The sequence below is a fragment of the Salmo salar genome, chromosome ssa06 (assembly GCF_905237065.1).
Source record: "Salmo salar chromosome ssa06, Ssal_v3.1, whole genome shotgun sequence".
NCBI lineage: Eukaryota > Metazoa > Chordata > Actinopteri > Salmoniformes > Salmonidae > Salmo > Salmo salar.
The window spans coordinates 47,527,396-47,536,033 of NC_059447.1; the positions used below are offsets into that span (position 1 = coordinate 47,527,396).

The 8,638-nt window shown below is 43.9% G+C and overlaps 1 protein-coding gene across 5 annotated transcripts in view; it reads right to left on the minus strand.

The window, feature by feature from the left end:
• Positions 1 to 7,538, minus strand: part of LOC106607418 (bromodomain-containing protein 4) — a 72,432-nt gene extending 64,894 nt beyond the window's left edge. Inside the window, exons 1-2 of one of the 5 annotated variants that reach the window (XM_045720671.1) lie at positions 7,444 to 7,538; positions 2,391 to 2,574 (exon numbers count right to left, since the gene is read on the minus strand). The gene's annotated coding sequence lies outside the window, so the exon portion shown is untranslated. Of the gene's footprint in view, positions 1 to 2,390; positions 2,575 to 6,362; positions 6,655 to 6,684; positions 7,404 to 7,443 lie in introns of those variants that run through there. The other 4 variants (XM_045720673.1, XM_045720672.1, XM_045720674.1 and 1 more) reach the window with 4 other exon arrangements.
• Between the last annotated feature and the right edge of the window lie 1,100 nt (positions 7,539 to 8,638).

Sequence of the window (8,638 nt, forward strand, 5' to 3'; positions counted from 1 at the left end):
TTTGGGTCAGAAGGCAGGAGAGGCAGAGACAGCAGCAGAGGCACACACACTCGGTCAAACACACAATTCAAATGTTATTTGTCAGATGTGTCGAATACAACGGTAGACTTCACAGTGAAATGCTTGCTACGAGCACTTACCAACAATGCAGCGCAAAAAATAATTTAAAAAAGTCACGCAACAAGAATTAAACACCGTCTCTCACACACACACACAGAGGAGATGAGTGAGCCAGGAGGAGGAAGTGCCTTCAGACTTCAGAGGCCATTAATCATGTGGGCAACAGAGCAGCCAAAACCAACAGGGGCCCCGGCCGAGGAGAGTGAAGGGACAGCAAGCCAATCTGTTGGCTCTGGGTGTGTGTGTGTTCACATGCCAGGACTGTAGTATGAGTGCGTGTGAGCTGTGTGTGTGCGCGCGCGTCTGTAAGGGCATGGGCGAGAGGTATAAGGCAGGTGATGCATAGGGGATGCAGAAATAGAATAGTACACCGTGGGACAAACCAGGACAACAAAGCACTTTCAAATCCTTGTGCCAGGCACTCATCTCATAACACAAGAACATTATGAAACTCAAAACAGAACAAAACAATGGAATGCACACACACCTGTCTCAGGGTCACATCAGCAAACATACACAGGCTGCCATGTTATTAGATGGATATACACTGCTCAAAAAAAATAAAGGGAACACTAAAATAACACATCCTAGATCTGAATGAATGAAATAATCTTATTAAATACTTTTTTGTTTACATAGTTGAATGTGCTGACAACAAAAATCACACAAAAATAATCAATGGAAATCCAATTTATCAACCCATGGAGGTCTGGATTTGGAGTCACAGTCAAAATTAAAGTGGGAAACCACACTACAGGCTGATCCAACTTTGATGTAATGTCCTTAAAACAAGTCAAAATGAGGCTTAGTAGTGTGTGTGGCCTCCACGTGCCAACTCCTGGACAGTCTGTGGTGCAACGTGGCGTTGGTGGATGGAGCGAGACATGATGTCCCAGATGTGCTCAATTGGATTCAGGTCTGGGGAACGGGCGGGCCAGTCCATAGCATCAATGCCTTCCTCTTGCAGGAACTGCTGACACACTCCAGCCACATGAGGTCTAGCAATGTCTTGCATTAGGAGGAACCCAGGGCCAACCGCACCAGCATATGGTCTCACAAGGGGTCTGAGGATCTCATCTCGGTACCTAATGGCAGTCAGGCTACCTCTGGCGAGCACATGGAGGACTGTGCGGCCCCCCAAAGAAATGCCACCCCACACCATGACTGACCCACCGCCAAACCGGTCATGCTGGAGGATGTTGCAGGCAGCAGAACGTTCTCCACGGCGTCTCCAGGCTCCGTCACGTCTGTCACATGTGCTCAGTGTGAACCTGCTTTCATCTGTGAAGAGCACAGGGCGCCAGTGGCGAATTTGCCAATCTTGGTGTTCTCTGGCAAATGCCAAACGTCCTGCACGGTGTTGGGCTGTAAGCACAACCCCCACCTGTGGACGTCGGGCCCTCATACCACCCTCATGGAGTCTGTTTCTGACCGTTTGAGCAGACACATGCACATTTGTGGCCTGCTGGAGGTCATTTTGCAGGGCTCTGGCAGTGCTCCTCCTTGCACAAAGGCAGAGGTAGCGGTCCTGCTGCTGGGTTGTTGCCCTCCTACGGCCTCCTCCACGTCTTCTGATGTACTGGCCTGTCTCCTGGTAGCGCCTCCATGCTCTGGACACTACGCTGACAGACACAGCAAACCTTCTTGCCACAGCTCGCATTGATGTGCCATCCTGGATGAGCTGCACTACCTGAGCCACTTGTGTGGGTTGTAGACTCCGTCTCATGCTACCACTAGAGTGAAAGCACCGCCAGCATTCAAAAGTGACCAAAACATCAGCCAGGAAGCATAGGAACTGAGAAGTGGTCTGTGGTTACCACCTGCAGAACCACTCCTTTATTGGGGGTGTCTTGCTAATTGCCTATAATTTCCACCTGTTGTCTATTCCATTTGCACAACAGCATGTGAAATTTATTGTCAATCAGTGTTGCTTCCTAAGTGGACAGTTTGATTTCACAGAAGTGTGATTGACTTAGAGTTACATTGTGTTGTTTAAGTGTTCCCTTTATTTTTTTGAGCAGAATATATCACTGAAACTCCCCACTGCAGAGCTAGGTCTTGTTCAGTGGGCCGCTAACTACAATCAGTGGTTTTATTGGACAAATGCAGATATTAGCCTAGTGCCTCCCTGTTTCACTTCAATTCGAAAACGCTTTCTCCCTGCTGAACATGATCCAGTACACATTACACACATGGCCAGGGAAGCTATACTCTTCCCTAAGTCAGGGTTCCAGAGGAAAATATACTAGCACGCTAGATGATAAACTTACATGTGTATCTCTGTGTGGAGGTCCTTATTCGAGAGTGCATTTCCTCTCCGGCCTCATTCAGCAAAGAGGTGCAGCGTGGCCCGGCCCGTCACCTGATCCAGAGAAGAGCCCCCTTAGAGACGCTGGCCCAAGCCCAGCTAATAGATCACAAAGCACACTGCTGAGGAGGTAACGGGGAGTTCACCTGGGAAGAGTACAGAGTGGACAGTCCATGAGAACAAAGCAAACTCTCAAACATGACGCACGCACAAACTACGGTCTAGACAAATCTAGGTCGCATTCAGGATAGTGCAACGCACATGGCAGATAGAAATGTGACCGGTAGAGCTGACATGATTCACACGCTACAGGTAAGAGGCATGTGTGTTACTCTACTAAATAATATTTACGCCTACATCTGATTCTCAATGACCCTAAACGTTGTTTCATGCTGAACGCAGCCCAGTTCTACATTCTCTGGTCCTGGCTTGGCACACATGAAACAATCAGACTGCTGTTTTTAGGAAAGGTGTGCAAGAGGGAGTCATGCAATCTCCATAGACAAACATTGGCAGTAAAATGGCCTTACTGAAAAGCTCAGTGACTTTCAACGTGGCACAAGTCAGTTCATCAAATTTCTGCCCTGCTAGAGCTGCTGTAAGTCAACTCTAAGTGCTGTTATTGTGAAGTGGAAACGTCTAGGAGCAACAAAGGCTCAGCCACGAAATGGTTGGCCACACAAGCTCACAGAACATTACTGCCGAGGGCCAAAAAAATTACAAATTCTCGGGTGCAACACTCACTTCCGAGTTCCAAACTGCCTCTGGAAGCAACGTCAGCACAAGAACTGTTCGTCGGGAGCTTCATGAAAAAAAAGAGTTTCCACGATCGAGCAGCCGCACACAAGCCTAAGACCACCATGCCCAATGCCAAGCATAGGCTGGAGTGGTATAAAGCTCGCCATCATTAGACTCTGGAGCAGTGGAAACGCGTTCTCTGGAATGATGAGAACACTACCCGAGGAGAACGCTACCTGTCTAAATGCATAGTGCCAACTGTAAATTTTGACAGAGGAGGATTAATAGTCTGGAGCTGTTTTTCAAGTTTCGGGCTAGGCCCTTAGTTCCAGTGAAGGAAAATCTTAACGCTACAGAATACAATGACATTCTAGATGATTCTTTGCTTCCAACTTTGTGGAAGGCTCTTTCCTGTTTCAGCATGACAATGCCCCCAAGCACAAAGCGAAGTCCATACAGAAATGGTTTGTCGAGATTGGTGCGCAAGAACTTGACTGGCATCCACATAGCCCTGACCTCAACCCCATCGAACACCTTTGAGATGAATTGGAACGCCAACTGCGAGCCAGACCTAATCACCCAACCTCACTAATACTTGTGGCTGAATGGAAGCAAGTCCCCACAGCAATGTAGCAACATCTAGAGGAAAGCCTTCCTGGAAGAGTGGAAGCTGTTAGAGCAGTAAAGGGGTGGACCAACTCCATATTAATGCTCATGATTTTGGAATGAGATGTTCGACAAGCAGGTGTCCACATACACTACATGACCAAAAGTAAGCCGGACACAGCTCTACTGAAAGGCTTTTATGGAATGGCATACAAGGGAGGCATGCTGAGTCAACAGTCTAGATGCAGTTAATGTTCCAGGAGCTGCTTTCAAACAATTTCATCAGGGAGACGGACAGAAAATCCATACGAGCTGTTTAATATTAGACGACTAGTATAGTTTCACCATAACGTGATGGTAATAATCAAGACTGTTAATCATTATTGATTCATGAATCATGATTAAACGGAAAGAGGTTGAAATTAAGTGCTTTTGTTTATCCAATAAAATCTATGGATTTTATTGTTCGCTCCCCTCCATTCAGAGGTTATACCCACAACTAGGCCAAGGATGGAGTTACCATGGTTACTCAACGACAGAGAGTACCCGCAGATTTTCTCAAGGAGGGCAAGGAAGATAGAGGGCAATTCCACAGAAACAGAATGATACTGGACTATTTTTAATATGTTCACAGAACATTTTACTAAAACAGTGCAGATGCAATGTTTGGTAACAGAATTATGGTTTTTGCTATTTGTGCTGGCATTCTGTGACCAAAACTTGCACCTGTACTGTTCAAGTAAACGTGTTGTTACATTTTCAGTGGAAATTGTTAAGTGTTTCTTGTGCATAGAGTTGTATAGTTTGTTTAACTTTGCAATCATTGCTTTTTTGTTTGGCATGCATTTTAAGAAACAAATCTGAGTCTGTCACTGTGGAATTGCCCTATACCTACATGGCCTCAATGACAATCTGAACAGCATATAGACAGATGTAGCCAAGAAACTATCCATCCCACACCTTAGGCCTCAAAATCAATATCCTCACTAGGGATGGACGCAACTCAATTCAAGAGTTGTATTCGACTACTATTAAATGGTGTGAACGTTTAAATGTTAAAACTTTTAAAACGAAATTGGGATCCTTAACGGTAAGAAAAATCCCTAAGTGAAAACGTTGATGCAGAATGTAAACAGCCTAGTGGTTCAATTTCCGCAACTACTAAGAGTGTTGAAGAGCGAGGTTCAACTTCCACGCTCTCTGGTTGCCCTGGCTACCAAACCTGTGCATATACTGTGTTTGAGTAAAGTGTTGCATCTCGCTCATCTCAATATCCTAGCCAATTCATTGATGCTAGGCTCTGCTTTATTGAAGGTTCGAGACATTGCAAGCCAAGAAATTATGAGATACAGCATTCCATTGCGAGATACAGTTGTTGATTGCCGATAGACAGGCCTAGTGCACGGTTCTCACTGTCTACCTGGTGGTCAACCTGCTTATACTGTGCCCCTCTCCCCGTCCCTCTCTAGCTAGCTATGAAAGATGCGAGTGTTTGTGTTCTCGGAAGTAGGGCAACTAATCACTCCTCCGTTCCAAAAATACTAAATCGTAGGAGTCGATTCATCAATTATTTTGGAGTGAACTATCCACCATTAAGGCATCATTGTTAACAGTTGGAAAATGGCAGAAAAAGGCAAGCGAAGTCCTGTATGGCAAGAAGTTAAATGAGAAAGAAATACAGTAATGGCAGTACAGGTGCAATGCTTAATCATTTGAAAGGGATGCACCGTGAGACCCAAACCGTTGCCAGCAGCAGCAACGCTGCATTGTGAATGCACGTGGAACTTTATGCATTTTATCGTTATAGTGCTGACCTGTTAAAAAAATAGCAGTTACATTTTTTTTTTTTTTTTCATTTGTCACATCCCAAATTAATATAGACCTAACTTTCTCGCTCTACTAATATTGTGAATATTTAACATGCATTTTTCTGGAAATCTTTTGATACAGCCTGCTTTCGTTGCTAGGCTGAACAGTGGAGTCGTCACACATTTGACTTGATCAAAGGGTTTAGCCAAATTCTCCTGTTCTTCCTCTAAACTCAACACCCCTCCTGTCCTTCTAACCCCCTTGTGTTTACAGCACATTTTATTGGATGCTCTTTAACTATTTCCACTGCCTTCTGACACAAATCCAGATGCATTTGGTACCAGTGTAGATAGATACGGATGGACATATAAACGCACTAACCTAAAAGCTTCATAAAAGCAATTCAACTTAACCAATAACGTTAATGGTAAATACAATTGACTGTCAGAAACGCAATGCAACAGAGAAAAAGCGGTGACAGCTCCGAGGGGTCCTGGTACATAGAGTAGGCAAAATACCATTAAGTAAAGTGCGTGTACTTAAGGATTTAAATACAAGGTATGGGCAACATCAATACTTGAAATGCTTGTTCTGACCCTAATCAGAGGATACTAACGGTATGCCAAAGTCGAGAGTAATCAGTCAAAACGAAAGTACAGCGTCGACAGCAGCAAAATTGTCACGGAAAACAAGGTTACGATACTGTACTTGAAATACACAATGTTCACTATGGATGAGATTTCAGACAAAGAAAATATGACAATTCGGCTTGTTTCCTTACATCTGTTCTATAAACCGCCAACGTTTCTCCACTTCTCTTCAGACCTCCTGGGACAACACAAAATGGCGACTGCAAGCAAGCAGCTTCAAGTCCCTATTCAAAATCCTAATCGCCTTTTCAAATATTTTGTTACTATATTACTTTAATGGCAACTGCATAAGTGCAGATGTCACGGTTTCGCCAAATCGAGCAAGAGAACACGCTTAAAACGAAGTCTCGTTAGGTATACAAAGACTCCAGTCCGAAGCAGCTAACGTTAGCTAGCAAGCTAAGTTAACATTACAGTGGTGGATCCTTGGCGGAGTTACGAAATATTACCTACTTCAAATCCAGTCGAGTGGACGAAAATGGCGTTGTACGAACAGTCACTTGTCATTGTCAGGCCAGATATGTGAGAAGTAAACACGTTCATCTTCGTTAAATTTGGAAAGTGACCATTTGTTAAAAATCCAGCTAGTTAGCGACCTACTGAACTGAAAATCATGTTTCTTGCGTATCTTCTCTTCTAGAATGTAAGCTAACTACGTAACAATTATTTTACCAGTATTCCAAAAGGTTCTGGAGTCTCGCGCATACCATCCAACACAGCAAGCTGAGCTCATACGAAAGCAACGTTAGTTGGCTTACTTGCTAGTTAATCAACTAGTTGTCAATACTGTTGTTAGCTGGCTAACAACTAGCCAAGTCAACGACCTGTGGCGAGTGATCGCAAGGTAGCTAGCTAATACTAGTAGGTAGTTGATCCAGTTAGCTTAGCTAACGTTACTGTAATCTTGTGTTAAGAGGCCCGTGGAAATCCAAATTAAGTAAGTTGTGATGTAATTAGGACAATACTATGGCATAACGTTAACACTGGAGGGTTCGTTTTTTGTTAGCTTCGTCAGAGATATTAGAAAGAGATATCTTAGTTAGCTTGTTTAATTCCCGTGTCTCAGTAGCAGGCCTACAGACCCTGTAGGAGCACGCTACGACGACCTCAAAAACGACGGCGCCCTTAGATTTGTGCTCAACAGGAGCTCCGTGTGAAATACATTACTTTATAAAGGCGTGCATTCACACGGTGTAAACGAATACGTTTTACCTCGTTTATTCGGTTGTCAAGGTGCGCGGGATCTTTCTTTCCCAGGATCCAGAACAAACACCTCTTGTCGTCGGTGACGTCATGCGCAGACTTCACAGAACGTGAAGTACGTAACGCTGCGTACACGCACAGGTTGCATTAGTACATTGCTACACCGTACATTTTAGTCTTCACAATCCCATGCTCTGCATCACAACAAACAAATAATCACGCTACACATTATCAGCGTCTTCATTGGTTTATCTACTTCAGTTCATTATACCACATGGCAAGGCAACGCACAAGTGTTTACAAAAAAGGCTCAACCTTCTATTTACATGGGCACCTGCTCTCACCTGGGGCCAAAGCCAGGCCACTGCTTCTTTTGAGCTTGCGTTTACATAACACTAGTTAACTGTGAACTTTAACATAAGCTATGCAGAGGTGTTAATTATTTCATTGATCTTAATACCTCTAAAGGAATTCTGGGATACTAGTAGATGTAAAACCTGAGCTGTAAAGAGGTAGAGGAATGGACTAATTGGGCAACCTTGCCTCACTCCTCTGTTGACTTCAAATGTAGGTGGTGTAGTTTTACAGAGCTATTACTTCCATTGCGAAGAGTTCTTATTGATTTAATAAAGAAATCTCCAAATGTAAAAAAGCGGGGTGTATTAAAAATAAACGTATGGCTTACAGTATCAAAGGCCTTCTCGAAGAAAAAAAATCATAGGGTCTAATGTTGTTGGAAATGTGCCGCCCTTTCATAAAACTACACTGTTATTCACTAATAAGGCAAGTACCTTATAAGCATTATTCAGTAGTGTGATCGGTCTGCAATTATCAATAAGCAAAGGGTCCTTGTGAATCTTAGGTATGATGGTTAGCAGACCCTGCTTTAGGGATGGGGGTACGTTTTCCTTTTGAATAGACTCATCATAAACTACTAGAAGTCCTCACTGTCAGCCCTATCTATTGAAAAACAATTGCCCTAGTATAAAATAAGACTTACCACTGTCTGCAACCAATCTCTCTTTCCCCCCCTCCCCCACCCGGGAAGTCCCAAGGACCGCGAATAGCGCTGACCGTAAAGAAATGGGACTCTAGTCACTGATTGGATATTTTATAGAAAGACGTAACCGTAAAACCAGGAAGTACAGTACAGCAACAGCGCAAACATGGGGGTGAAGACAGAGGTGTTTTGTGTGAATAAAAT